This window comes from Rhyacophila brunnea, unplaced genomic scaffold (assembly GCF_057557595.1).
Source record: "Rhyacophila brunnea isolate RB1 unplaced genomic scaffold, BYU_Rbru_1.0 scaffold_8, whole genome shotgun sequence".
Classification (NCBI taxonomy): Eukaryota; Metazoa; Arthropoda; class Insecta; order Trichoptera; family Rhyacophilidae; genus Rhyacophila; species Rhyacophila brunnea.
Genome location: NW_028233350.1, coordinates 33,764,412 through 33,781,165, shown reverse-complemented (window position 1 = coordinate 33,781,165; position 16,754 = coordinate 33,764,412).

Genomic DNA, 16,754 nt, shown 5'->3' with positions numbered 1-16,754 from the left:
TTCAGTAGAGGTAATTTTACAATATTATCTTATTTTATTTTCTAATTACAGTTATTAAAAATGATGACCATTACTTTCCGTCGGGATCATCATTATTTATAGTTATTGCAACGTTTTTATTAGGTCGTATTCTTATATGTCCGGTGGTTGTTTGTCCGGTACAAATCTTGCAATCGATTTTTAACTAACTTTCCGACTAGCTAGACATTTGAAACTTTTAGAATATATCAGAACATGATGCCAATGCATTTTTTAAATACTTTTAGCCATTTTTAAGTAGAATAAAATTCATTTTCAGTTAATTCTGTTTTGTATGAAAAGTTATTTCGGAAGAAATCCGTAATCCAATCCACTATTATTGGTTGCTAGGGTCTTAACAACTAAATTATTAATATATACGTGCGTTACTATGGAAATCAATATGAGTGTCAAAATGACATTTCAGTATTATTTGTATCAAATACATTTTTTTTGATCGTTTAAGCTAGTCAAGTCAAGTTTATATGATTCAACAGAAACTTTAAAAACGTTGTATGTAAAAAGTTTTTTTTTTTTATATTGTAATTATTTAGTATTTAAATTTAGAATAATGTCCAACTACTAAGTTTAATTTATATGGATAGATGTTTGTTTAATAAAAACAGAACTGTTGTAATGGTTGTTTATTGTTTCATATTATATTATATATTTTTATTATTTATTGCATGATTGTAGGTATGGCTTTATTATTTTGATAATTTAATCATTAATGTATATTGCAGACAAACACGGTATGCAAGGAGCGATTATTCAATTAAGAAATTATTTGTGAACGCTTGATTGAAAGGTTTGATATCGACTACTCATTAAAATTAATATAAGTTCGAGTGATGAGTACTTTATTATCGTCTTAGCTCGTTAGTTCTATTGTATGTCGATTGATGTTACTGTAAAATAATTACACTTCGCGTAGGTACTTCCGGGATTTTCTTTACTGTTTCATCTAAAGTGGCGTCGCATGGTCTCATGGAACGAATTAAAACATTATACGACGCAGGTTATCCAAACCACATTTAACATTTGCAGGTGTGTGTATACACGTTTAGTTGTTTGTGCACGTGCATTTGTAGGTATATAGGCAAAAGTTTACAAATAATAGTATAATAATTAGTTAGTGGGCAGATGTATATTATTGGTATAGCTGATTAGAATAAGTTTACTTGTTAAAGTGTTTTAAATAATCAACACATTTACATTTTTTTTTTTTTTTTTTTTTTTTTTCGACCATGTCCGATCCTGATAGGATCATATGGGCCTCCACAGAGTGGAGGTTTGTATTGACAGATTTTGTTTTTTACGAGAAATGGATGTCAGCCACTTGCTCAACCTATTAGGTCCATACCCTGACACACACAAAGTGAAAAACAATATGTGTACTTGCCAGACCCAGGATTCGAACCTGGGACCCACGGCTTTATAGTCCAACGCTCTAACCTAACCTAACCTAACCTAACCTAAAATTGAAAAAAACAAAAAAGGAAAAAAGGCTTTCTCTTAATATTACTTATTATTTTATGATTAAATTTATAAATACATCGTAATAGGTACTTTCGAAGGCAACAAAGAGATTTTTTAATAAATAATAGATAATTTAAATGTAGATATTTTATATTTAATTTAATAAGTCATATGTATAGATACAATATTATAATAATATATACTAAATAATGATAATGAGACTCAATACAAAATAAATAAAAAGGGTTTACTGCTCAGGTTCTTTCAGAGAAAACACAAAAAATCCAGTAGCAAACGATATTTTTGAGACCCACTTTCAAAATTTAAAACTTTAAGTATGTAATAAAAATATCGCGGAACACTATTTGCAACATGTGTGAATTTTATGAGGTAAATTTAAACCATCATTAGTTTTCACTGAGCATCGAAAACAGATGTTTGCGAGTGTGCATTGGTATGACTTTAGGAGTAACGGGGACATAAAAGATTGCACCAAGCAGCCTCTCATCACGCTGAGAGCGAAAAGGAGATGTTGGATCTGGCTCGGCTATCTGCTGCGGATACCAGAAAGCTTGCCTATTCTTCAAACTAACTGGATTCCTGCGTCTTGAAAGACTGCTAAATACTATCTATAAAGTGTGTACGGTGGAATTCTGGGATGCTGTTTCGATCTGCAAGAAGATTGGCGAGCGACAGGGATTTTTGAAGACGCCGCGTGGTGTCCATATGCTCCAACTAAGGAGCGGATATGGCCAAAGACAAAGATGTTGAAAACTAGTAATCCAGTAGGTATTCTAGAGTCAGTCCAGTAAAGTTATCTTAATGCACAATCAAGTCTTCTTCCCTAAATCGAAATCAAAATTAAGTTTTGGCGTCAAGTTAATACGAGCATATTATACTGACCTACCCTTATTCGATGAGATACAATCAAACTCTGATACGTATGAATAAATAATTTCCCAGGTGCATTCAGTTTCCGGCGTGATTCATAAGCTTCATTCTATTGACAATGAAACATTTAGTTGATCACTGTGACAAAGTGTTGTGTGCATTTGAGACCCGCACAGTACTCCGAATATATGCAACTTGTATAAATACCAAGGGACCTGCGCGAGTGGAAATCTAAGCGGTTGCATGTGACACGTTATCTGTTTTGGTGGTCTACTCCTACCGGATGATTGGTAAATGCTGATAAGCTATCTGCATTATGGTGGTGACCTTTGTTCTCAGATATCGCAAATGTCAATGGGATATTAAAAATACTCTTACTATACTAGATAAACAAACAATCAATATATTTAGATAAAAAAAATCATAAAACTTATATATTAAATTATACAGGCTACCTAACCTAACCTGTAGAACTTATTTTAATATATTATATTATAAAAATACTAATTCAATAAAATATGAATTATTGTTTGCCAATAATATAGATATTATGATTCATTGACTTCTTCACTGCTATGAATGCATTAATTTAGCAACTGAATCATTAGAAATGTATGACGTGTCTATTTTCAAATACCTTCCATATTTAAATATTAATTTAATGTGTTAAAATAAATATCGTTATTGCGATTCAAACGCTTGTATAATATAATATGATGGTTTATACGTTAATATCACTCTTAGATTATATTTTACTTTTAAATAAGAAATTATGACAATATTGTTATTTGCCAAAAAGCCTACTATAATAATTATTAATATTCATTAAATAAAATTTAGTACCTATATTTTCGGGATTGATATTTATACAATTATCAACGGTTAGTTTCTCTAAGACATTGCTTACGACACTCCATAACTTTGTTGCACAACCTCAAGGATTAGATCGCCGTGACCGACCTTTACTTACCATGCAGCGAAGCTACGAAAGCAATCTACAAGCTGTTTAAAATAATATAATAAGAAAATATTTATATCAAATTTAGAGAATAAGACCATTAGAAAACGATTAAAATTTTTACAATAATTAGATTTAAATAACAAATTCGTATTTATTTGCATTAGGTAGATATTTAACTTGCGCGCCCATTAGCCGGCCGGCCGGTAGCTAAGTATAACCATAATATGCAGTTCGTGTAGATTAATATGTACTGTCTGGGTATGTAGAGGGATGAAGCGGGGTAAAACAGGAGTGCCGATGCGGGAGTAATAAGGCGTGGTAAGGTATCCACCGATGCGCGGGAAGATCAGTATGCGTCAAGAACGTCTGGTGGTTAGCCCATAGGCCATTGCGCCAAGTTTCATCGGTCGGCCGTCTAATGGGCGCACAGGCTTAAACTCAAAATTAGTTGAACTATCAACCGCTTTCTTAGCGGTATATAAATGAAAACGTAAACCAATTATTTCACAAATAAAACTACGCTTTTCATTACTAAATCATAAAAATAATTATTCATTTAACATGACTCCATCAACTAATAAGTAATATAATATGATTAATATTTTAATTTCGCGCAACACTACAACATCACATTGTTTTTCTACAATGAAAAAAATTATGGGTTTTTATAATGTTTTTAAGTGCTTGCTTATACAAAATCATATGATTTATCTTTAAATATTTCACAGGCAAAGAATTCTGTTTTATACAAAAAAAAAACCTTTTAAACACAGAAACCTTTTAACCTTTTTATCGCTGGAATATTTCAATTTGTCACCGACTTCCACTGCAGTTACAAGTATACATTATTTTTTCATTCCCTAATTTTAGTCTCGGCAATTAACAATTTACTTATCACCTCATAAATACACGAGATAACTTTTCGTTATTTATGAGTTCAATATGTTGAATAGGTACCTTTTTTCTTAAAATATCTCTTTAAGTGCACCATGAGAAATATTATTTATATTGTTTTATATGGTATGTGACTACATTATAGTAATATATCTTGAGCACTTAGCACTTTATTTAGGTGATGATTTATATACAACCGACTAACAAACTGAGAATAATATTTGCAACATAAAAAATATGCATAGATAATTATTACCTTATCTATTATTTATAAAGAGAACAAAAAATCTCTCATAATTAGTTGACAAATGCTTACAGTGCAGTAATAGTATATCGATTGGGTAGAGTTAGTTAGTAGACAATCGAGAAATTAGTCGCTTTGGCGTGCTCGGCAAAGTCAGGATCAGCGTTGCCAATTTAGCCCTTTTCTTGCCAAATCTAGCATTTTTCGATCGGAATCTAGCTTACAAAAAATGCATCTGGCTTATGGCGTTTTTACTAGATTTTTTGATCCCTCCAACAGATTTAAATGTGCTGAAAATACGCTAGATATTTAGTTTATTTATTATCATGCGCATCAAATTTCAGGTAGGTACATACTCGTACTTAATGCAGGTAGGTCAGTACCTATTTTAGTAGCATGAGAAATAAAACAAAAAAAAATAACATGTTGAAGCAATAGGAGCATTCATGGCCTTACAGTGAAATCGTATCATATAATTTAATGTGTGTTTAGGTATGTGACATTAGTTTGATGATTGTCGGAAAGAAGGAGAAATACTGACTTGGTTCTTTGTAGAATAAGTAAATTTACTAACAATTTTGTTTTCACGAAATCTAGCGTTTTTTCCTGCCAAAAAGCTTGTTTTTGTACCCCAACTGGCATGTTTTTGTCAATGATAGTTGAAAACACTGGTCAGTAGACTCTACAAAGACTTCGCCAGGCTGATGCTTACAGACAAATAATTGTGACTAAAATACCTGAACAAAGACAGTAAGACGGAATATACCTACACGTAAACGCTTGAAAGAGGGGTAGATAAGTATAAGACAAATAGGAATACTGACAGGTGGTACTACCATCTGGTAATATTTGCTAGTAAGACAAGAAAATGCCAATCTTCTAAGTCGCATCATGACGTGTATAAGGCTGTCCAGTAGTCGTGTTATAATGTGTTCAATACCTATTCATTTTTATTGTATTAAATCTAAACTGAGTATAATTATTTTTATCATCACTTTACTACTAGAGCAACTAACCAATTGATTGTAATGGTTTTTTAGCGCAAGTTTAGGGTTTTTCAGTAAAGATTTTCAAATGAACTATGTATTCATATATTAACCACCTAAGATATAATAAGACTTTCGATCAAAAATCAAAAAAATGGTACTAAAATACTTATTGCCACATTGACAGACTTGATCCGATGCTGTAATTATGTTTGAAAATGAAAAAATATTGCGGTCAATTAATCATAAGTTATGGTCTCAGCGATTCCGTTTCTAAATAAATAAAAAATGCCTATATAATTAGTTAATTGTAATGACGATAAAGTGACTTAAAATAATTGCATTAGGTACCGTTTGTATTATTTATTCAATATTTCGACGCAAAATTGTAATATTTACCTTCACACGATTTAAAAAAAAAACTTTGAATATTTGAACTAAAGTAAAAATCGATAATAAATTTATTCACAGAAATATATCTATCATTCAAAGGATTTATTTTAATAATGATTCGGTTATACAAATTAATATACACGGTAGGTAAAATTGTCAACATACATACAACAGTCATAAATTTAATACAAAATTGCAAACTTTGCATCACAATCATTAATACTTTGGACGCTGAAGACGCACATGCGCGTAATGACCAGGCGGCCGATCGATGTAATTAACGTGCTTTTTAAAGGTGCTAATTAAAACCTCATTATCTACTCAGCAGCGTATGCGTTATACCATTACAAATACTTTTAATTTTCATAAAATGAGAGTTTATTCGAGTAATGTTGGTATTACATTCTCGTATGTAGGTACAACATTTATTATCAACCTATTATATAAGTATTTTTCTGGTTTCTATCTGACTTTTATAATATCTTCCATAGATAACCGAATCGTAATGGAATGCTACTCGAGGCGTATTAGCGTGATAGCTCGGAGGTCTGTCCTGATATAACGTGTCACTGGGGATTTTCCCGACAGAGTAATAAACTCGTGTAAACGCAGTGATTTGTTAAAGTGCTGGCCTGATCTATCCTCACTTCAGTCCATTCCTGACCCTAATTACCGTTTCGCTGTGTATACCCCCCAATCGTTTTTGCTTGGTGCGATGTTTTTTTCGTATTTATCCCACTCTTTCTACGAACTGTTTTCCTTCCCGCCAAAACGAAGAGTAATGGCGGATGAAACTGATACACTTGTTTGCCACTAGAGTGCGCCATTTAACGGAGTGTTCCATTTTCTAATTTCTATCGAGTGGACTGTCATAATTTCTTATAATAGTGGCGGTCATATTACACCTCTTGTCTATGTTCAAATATACACAACTATCGAAAATATCGCTTTTAAGTCATGTCTGTAGATTGCAAGGCAATTACGAAAAAGTTTAACCATTTAAATCAAACCCAATCTACAAATCAAACAGTAAAATGGTGCTTTATACTAAATAAAACGTTATTTGTGACGAAAACATCAATAATTATTATTGTTCTGTTTTTCTTCGGTCTTGTTCGCCCCTTAGCTGGAGCATCTGAACACCATACAGCATCTCCAATAAACACTGTATACACGATATAGATAGTATTTAGCGGTCTTCCAGGACGCCGGAATCTGGTTGCCTTGAAGAACAGGCAACGTAGGTTGAAATTATTTTCTGGCATTCGCAGCACATGGCCGAGCCAGGTCCAACATCGCTTCTTCAATATCAGCGTGATGATGGGCTGCTTGGTTCGCTCTCGTATCTCATCGTTATCTATCGCAAATATCTATTCTCGAAGCTCAGTATATGGTTGTTCTGAGCCTTCGTAAGGTGCCATGTTTCGCTACCGTATAGCAGCACCGTCAGAATGCAAGCGATAAATAGGAGGCTTTAACTAAATACAGTTGTGAGTCTTAGTTACTATTCATCGAATTTAATGTTGCTTTAGCCATTCCCATTCAGATAGCAAACTATCTGTGCAAAATGCTACCTTTATGTGATTTGTACCCTCAGATATTTGAAGCTGTCGACACTTTCGATGTTTTGCCCATACAGCCTGTCGATTGTCTCCGAAATACCCTCAATTGAGTTGTCAAATAGGACAGCGTCATCCGTATATTCCAAGTTGCACATCTTCACCGTACGGTGACAGGTATACCACGGTCAGGTTTTATTGACTATCGTAGTATGATGTCTAAGAAAAGGATGAACAGCAACGGAACAAGTAATTTGTAACTGTTTCATCTACCTCACATTATTATAATATCAATATAAGTAGTTAATTTATTGTAAGAATATTGGTACAATAACTACAGTGTGATTATGAAAAAGTACTGTATTTCCAAAACAAAAATATTTATCCGAAAATTATTAAATCCTATTTTAAAATATACCTCGTAATATTATTGTTTTATATCAATAGGTACCTACATCACATTATACATCTAATTAATGCACGTATGGGGATAAACGACTCAAGTCGTATCCTCATATTGATCGGCGATATTAAATAGCTGACCGCATTTATGAATTCCTTAATATACATTTCCCGTAGTGTTTAAGGGGGGACATGCTCGTCGAAGGTCAAAATTGAGTTTTTATTGTATTTTCAAACCATGATCCTGGACACTCCTTAAACGTTGTAGATAATCTATTTATATAATTTTGAAGCCTTATTATCCTTTATAGTTATTTTAAACATTTGATGACTGCATGAAGTATTTTTGTTACATAAAATAGTATTCTTTTAAACCTCTCGCTCTAATGTTTTAGAATATAGTCATATTTCGGTACATAACTGTGCAGTGGTGTTAAGATTTTTTACATTTATTAATTTTTAATCGCATTTATAAAACCATTAGTATAATTTATTACGAGATAATTTTTGTAAAATATTCACGATAAAAAATTATTTTGATAATCTCTGTGATCCCAAATTTGACAAGAATTAGGCATTTTATTATTCAAAAAATCGGCACGATTAACACATTTGAAGATGATTCTAAATATACTTATTATAAGCTATGTCTTTGGCCTGCTGGCTTTTATTTCAAAAAAACACTACCTTATTCTTAGGTCAATAATTATTATAAAGCAATCATTATTCATAAAATGTTTATCACACTTGAATGGTCAAAGACATAGCTTATAAATAGTATCTTTAGAATTATCTTCAAATGTGTTAATCTTGCCCATTTTTTGAATAATAAAATGCCTAATTCTTGTCAAATTTGGGATCACAGAGATTATCAATATAATTTTTTATCGTGAATATTTTACAAAAATTATCTCGTAATAAATTATGCTAATGGTTTTATAAATGCGTTTAAAAATTAATAAATGTAAAAAATCTTAACACCACTGCACAGTTATGTACCGAAATATGACTATTTTCTAAAACATTAGAGCGAGAGGTTTAAAAGAATACTATTTTATGTAACAAAAATACTTCATGCAGTCATCAAATGTTTAAAATAACTATAAAAGATAATAAGGCTTCAAAATTATATAAATAGATCATCTACAACGTTTAAGGAGTGTCCAGGATCATGGTTTGAAAATACAATAAAAACTCAATTTTGACCTTCGACGAGCATGTCCCCCCTTAATTATTGCAAACTCAATAAATAGCTGACTGCAATTATAATTTCCACAGTATCTGTTTATTTCCATATAGTCAGCCTTATCCAACTATCGCTAACTCGAAATAAAATAACTGACTCGATTTATAATACTTATTTCCTAAATATTCTTTTCAAGATATTATTTTATTGTAAGTAGGTACGTCGATAAATAGCGATAAATTCGAGTATAACTTCCCGGTAAAAACACGTAGCAACGTATTGTCATTGTATTTATTATGTACCGACTGTAACACCCTTGTAGTTATTTAAACAGTAAGTAAATAAACTCTCGCTACTCCATCATCACGAATAACTACTACCGTCTTTGATTTGCAACACCTTTCCTCTGCCGAAGTGAACCATCACATACGTAAAAAGATATATAAATATGTATATTCAAAATATTTATTATTTATAGGTAATATTATTTATTTATAGGTTTGTTCCCGCATGCAAATCTTTACGGTTTCGAACCAGTTTGGCATTTTTGGTGCGCACAATGTCAAACCAAAACTGTTTTTAATCACAATACGTATAGTTAAACACTGACAACTGCAATATGCGCATGTCAACAACGTTAGGAACTTATATGTTATAAATTTTGGAGGAATACACCGTTCACTATATAATTAGTGTTTAAGGTACCAGATACTGTTATCGTCAAACGCATATTAATTGTAGTTTAACCTTGTCACTGAGCTTTATTCAAAGTGAGGGTTGGTGTATTAAGAAGACAGATAAAACTTTCGATACGGTCATAATATCTGTTAATTAATGCACAGTTTTTACATTCTAACCAGAATATTTCAAACATGTTATTACACGGTTATGGAATTAATTTTTAACATACATAATATCGAGTCCACGTATTATTCTTGCCCTTGCCTTTAGAACAAAAACTATTTTCTCCATAATAATGTTAGATTACGATATCGTCCAACTAATCCAAGTAAGTAATAGAGAAAATAATCACACGTCATTTGCTTGGACACCGTCTTACGTAACCTTTATGTACTTATCAATCGGCGATGTGAACGGCGAGTACTTCGGAATTTATAAAAATCGAATGAACCTGCTTAGTTAGCGATATCTTATTTATAAGAATGCATCAGTTACGTAGGTTACCAGGAAATAAAAAAAATAGGAAAAGTGGGTCACCTTCTGGGTGTAGTTGTATGAAAGTACAATTCTCGAGTGTGGAGAAATATGTTATAAATAAACTTAAACACATGTTAAAGAATATGTGTGTCGTAATATGCATTAAAGTTTGTCACGTTAAGAGCGTACATAAGTGAAACGGAAAATAATTTTCAACTGCATGTGGAACAAAATTTTAGCCGCATTTCCATTCGGAGAGCGATAGTCGACGTGTTTGCACGTCAATTTGTTTTGTGATAGCGTCGGGGTAATTTATTCTTAAATCGTGTAAAGATGACTTAAAACGTTCCGCATATACTTGAAATAGAAAACATGTCAATGAATATACTATTATTATTACGAATATAATAATAAACATAACATAAAAAGGACGCATGTTGAATTTTTAAGACAAATTATATTTCGTTCGGCTCGCGTCATTTTTATAATCCGCGCATCGCCTAGTCACGATTTTTTTAGACCATGCCTCAGCTGAGGTATAGCCTTAACTAAACGCGTATTCAATATTGATAAAAATATTCAGGCGTGCTTTGTATTTCCATCGACCGTCATTATATTTAAAGTCTTCACCTATGAGGACTGAATTTTGGATTTCTATTTTAGTAATTTATTCTATGTGGATTCACTAACATATTGTCATGTGATGGTAGCAGTAGGTACCGATATAATATTTAATTTACTATACTACACCTCTGTATTATATCCATGTAAGTATGGCAATTTTTCATAACGGTGGAATAAAATAAATACCTACTTTTAAATGATAAGAAAAAAGCGTTTAAAGATTTTAAAATATACCAAGTATTAATATTATTATGTATATATGGTTAAAAAATACTTTTTATCATTTTCTAAAGATTTTCCTTTTGTTTTTCCGCTAATCTCGTAAGGAGGTGTCGGCGGATGGCTAGAAGAAAAAGTATATTTAAAGCCTCTCATCTTTTTTGTATCGGCGAAAGAATGACAGGCGCCCTGGAGTATCGTATGGACGAAACCGACCCCCCCCCCCCCTCCGTCACAAAACAAATACCCCGTCAATGGCCGGACAGGAAGATTGATCGTCTGTTCAACGCGGATGTACATTTTTTTTTATTTCACAAGCGTCAAAATGGAATCGCCCGGAATAAAACCATAAATGCCTATCTGCGTCCCCTCACAGGGGAAACTTTACTATTATCATCGTGCTATGCAGAGGCGGTTTTCTTTGACGCAGATGCCACAATCGATTCTTCGAAAAATTAAAAAAGAGCCTTGAAATAATTACAAATAGTCACACAATAATTATTAAATTATAAAATTATAAAATACATTAATATTATATGTGCCAATCACTCATAACTGCTATGTTTAATAATATTTTTTAGCAATATGTTGTGATTATATTTTTTTTATTTAGAATTATTAATAACCATGTCCTCGCTTTTTCGTACAAGGTGGTTGTTAGTAACAATGTGAACAATCACAAACACACAGGCTTTGAGAAAAACACATAAATATTGTGTGTTCTGACCGGGAATCGAACCCAAGAACTCTCGGGTGGAAGGCAAGCGCCTTACGCACTGCACCACGAGAGCCGCCTTGTTGTGATTATATTATTATGAAAGACGTGCTTTGATATACATTAGTTTTTTTTAATCATGAAGGCTTTCACGTTCCTACATATTGGCCAGTTTCTAAAGGATAATGCTTGTTGATTAAGATCAGTTGTTTTGGTATCTATTATTATCTAGGGGGCGGCAGGTTATAATTATGAAAGTTTGGTGAAGCAGGCTAGTATGGTGAAAAAGTATGGTGAGGCAGGCTGGTAATCGATTTGCGGCAAAATTTCCACGTTAACATTGTATTACGAGTATATGGGTACGTTCTAATGACCATAGTAAATCCTTCGTGATGCCCTGCATTTTTTTAATCGCGTCGCTATTTCTCGTATGTTGTCGGCTATTGTTGTCCTGCTTCATTCAGTTGTATGAGACAGCCGATGTCTTACCCCTCTTTTTATTTAATACCTCTATGATTATTACCCTCACTTCAGGATTGTGACTATCGTGAAATTCCATTATCTTCTGAGCGACCAAGACTTTCCATCTCTCTCCATTATTACAACATTATAATTAAGGGGTTGAATGTTTTTCATACATCGACTAAAAATAACCGTTTTAATGCATTGCAATCGCCAAATAGCATTAAAAATATTCATACAAGGGAAATGGTACCATATAAAATGTTGGTGATAAAAAAAATATCTGTACTGATATCGTATCAGAAAAAAAGATGTATCAATGCCGGAGTCAGCCAAGAAGATAAGTATATTACTCGTTGACGTCTCTAATTATCATCAGTGGTGTAGTTAGTGAAGAAAGATGAATATTTTTTTAATATAAAGCGCGTAGCAATATATTTTTAAATACAATACAATATTAATTCGGGAGTGTTTGTAATATAATATTGAAATTAAATATTTTTACTTTCAACAAATCAAACGAGGTAAATGACTGGTGAGTCTGTAAGGAGAAACTGCGCGAGTATTCCCATTTACTCTTTCTGTCAATCATGTGGTAGGCCATAAGTGATGCAATAAAGATACCATGAGAGTTACCTCATGGTTAATGTGGAAATTACTTTTGAGTTAGCCGATTAAGGAAATAAATAAAAGAAATTGTTAATGATTTCCCTTCTAAATGATGAACAACTATATTTGTGGGCCAATTATGATTCTAATCCGATGCAATATTCCCTACTTAAGTAAAAAAATTATTGTCGCCATCCAGGCACTGTAATACTAAGCAATAAATAAATAAATGACAATTGGTCACTGTTCACAGGGTGACTCATGCATCAGTACCTGTCAACCCTCGTTGCCTCTACATCTGCCATGATTGGAGCGAACGTCAGTCAATTATAAGCTCAGTACCATGTTCATTCCAAACAAGTACAGTGAAGTCGTTAGAATGATATACCGAACCGTTATAATACTAGTTGTGTGAGTTCGTAAACACAAAACCAGTTCCAGCGTGCCGAACATCTCAACATTAGAGGTGGCTGGATTGAATCCTTGTGAAACCGCCCCTCCCAGCATCCAGAATCCACCCCAATTACAGACCACTGAAAAACGCCGCCACTATATAAACTATCTGCTTACATGCGGCCGTCACATACATTAATTAGAATGCAAATTTTCAATAATATTTTAGCTGATATTCGTGCTACATTTTTGTAAACGGTCCTGTTATTATACTTTTATAAATATAAGTAATAATAAAAATATTTAAATGATTTTGTTTACATATTTGCTTTATTATTATCACTATATTGTTAAATTAAACATCAATTTTTGCCCTTTGACACTTTAAAGTTTACAAAATAAATAGTATTATAATAAATGTCATGCACTAAAAATATATGAAAAATGAAAACCCTGATACAATCATTTTGTTTAATACTCATACTCATATCATTTGAAAGTGTACACATTTTGAATCAATCTGAATTTAATAACTATGAAACAGCCATGAAATATTTGAATAATCTCCTATATATTATTATCCTAAGAGATTTTGGAAAATACGTCAACTTTTTTATTTAAATACCACTTTGTTGATTATTAAAGGAATTCACTTCAATTTTTGGAGTCCCGAATCTACTTCCATTTGAATCGGGCACAATCTGATAAAACTCGACACAATCACAGATACTATCGTTTTTAAATCGCGTTTTACATCCGTCACCATACATTTTCGCATCTTGCCTTTCGTCTACCGCAAATCGATTATAATGTCGCTTAATTCTTTCTATATAATCAATATTGCAAAATATCTAAATTAATATTCCACAAAATTATTCAAATCTGTAAGTAGCACATTGGCGTACGAACAAGAAATAAATAGATATTTCCTCACTAATTACTACGAAAATATAATCTAAAACCACGTCACTGCTATTTATCTGTCAAACTGAAATAATAGATGATTGATTTTCAATTATTTTCTTTTGTGATATAAACAAGTTCATTTGACGTGTCAAAATTCAAATTTAGAATTTGCAGAAATAATCGAAAAATGTGACATTTCTATTAGCATATTAAATAATCAATTTCAATCAAGACATTTATTGTTAATGTTTACGTTAATTGCATAATAAATATAATATTTTAATGTCTCTATAAACGAGTATAAAAAAACAATAGTCAATCACTTTCAGAAATACGTTTCCTATAGATATATTTTTGCCCATATTTAATCCGAAAATTCCTGGCTGTCACAAATCACACAACAATGTATTAATAGGTACGTCATTGCCTTGCCTCTTCACAATATTCGATGAGTTTATTTAAATTTAATAATAAGGCCACATTTCAACGAGTATCATCATGATCATAGATTAAAACTACGTTGATTAATCAAATTATCCTAAAAAAATATTGACGGAGCATCATTTACGCATGCATTTTTATTTATTTTGAACCATAGACAAAATACTTTTATTTTAGCTGTCATATTCATAGACAACGTAGGTAGGTAAATTAAAAATGACGTTTACTATACGTAATAAATACACAAGGTTTTTACAATTTTATTAATATATAGTATTTATATAATGTTAAATTAAACGTTTTATTACACAATATAAGAAAAATTCATGCTTTATAGACAACTCAAAAAGTCAAATATGATCATTTCATCCCATAATCGCACTATGAAGTACCTACGTCATATTATTATCCACTAATTGCATCCAAGTGGTTACTATATAGAAGAATCAATGTGTGTCACTATGCTTATTAGGATTCCATGCTGGGTGAAGGTTATTCCAATAATCCTCTTGGTCATATGAATTGCTATATCTATCAAAATTGATGTACCTACCTCATTATCACCATGAACCAGGATCAATCCACTACTCGATATAGCCGTCTCAGAACTAATTCCATTCCTCTTATATACATTGCTGCATTTATCAAACATTTTTAAATAATAATAATATATTCATTTCGTCGTTATCATAATTACACCGGATCAATACACTGCTCGATGAAGGCCTCTCTAAGCTGAGTCCACTATGTTTTGTTCTATGAATTGAACTGAACCGAATTTGTAAAATTGCGTATTACATGAAATCGGCAAAATTTTGTCAAATTCATGAAAAATGCAAGCCCGTCGCCTTATTCATGAATTAGGCAAATTATCTGCCAAGTACGTGAATTCGGCAGGGTTTAGAATTCTTAAACTGTCAACATGACAGTAGAAAAAGTAAATTTAATACGGATGGTCTTATTAGTTATAATTGGACATAATATTATAATATTATTATTAGGTTCGGTTAGGTTTTGTAATTCTGAATTCAACTGAATATCCATTTTAAGGTTACCTAACACCTGTCAACAAACTATCAAATTTAATCATACTATCACAAACAAACAATCGACTATTGCCTGATACCAAAGCTCAAATCAAATCGCGAAAATACCTTTTAATAAAATTCTCCCGTTATCATATTATAGTTCTAGATTGGAAATGAACGTCATTGTAGTTATTAATAGGCATATTTTTATATAATCAATAACATTTGACATCTGGTTAGTTTGATTATTTGCAAAAAACTCCACCGGAGCGCCACTATCTATATTGACCAATGCATGAGCATTTGACAAATTTGATTTACTTGGAAATTACACCACCGGAGCGGAGCGCCAATATCTAATTTGCCCTATGCATGAACTAGGCAGAAAAATTACTGCCAAATTCACGCACTCGACAGATGTTTTGCCTATTTCATGAATAAGGCAATGGGTTTGCATTTTTATGAAATAGGCAAAATTTAGCCGATTTCATGTAGGTAATACGCAATTTCACACGTAGGCGTAACATAAACATACATATATATCTACCTAAATATTTATAATGCCATTATCATAATCAGTTTGGATCAATACATATATAGACGAAGTCCTTTCTAACCCAATTACTTCCTCTCAGATCTACGAGTTCCTTCTTTTATCAACATTTGTTTCGATATGAACGTCCCGCACCGGGAAACATTATATAAAATGTTAATTCAAAATTTGTTTTTTTAAATATTATTCTATAGCTGCAAGCATTTTTTTAGACAATTAAACAAAATAATTTAATAGTTATATGGCTAATCTTCATCTATTACCTCAAGGGGATACGCGTGAGATTAATATAAACGTTATATTATTGAATCGCAATCAAATTACCTGCTATTCTGCTAGGTCTAGCAGCCTGGGATGGTGAATCCAGAATAGACTCTGCATATGACGCCAAATTTATATCGAAAGTAACGACTTGCAAATTGTAAAAGTGAAAAATCAGCGAAATGTCAAACGGCGCCGTCTCTGCATACCTCACAATTTTATTAAAATTCAATACCATACATTAGGACGCTAAGCTGTCTGCAAGACCTAGCGAGACAGACTGGCGAGAGCCAGCTGGCTCAGCTAGTACGTTCTAATACGCCATCTAATATTCTTGTCACTCTTCCATAAATTAATCAAATTCTGGCAATA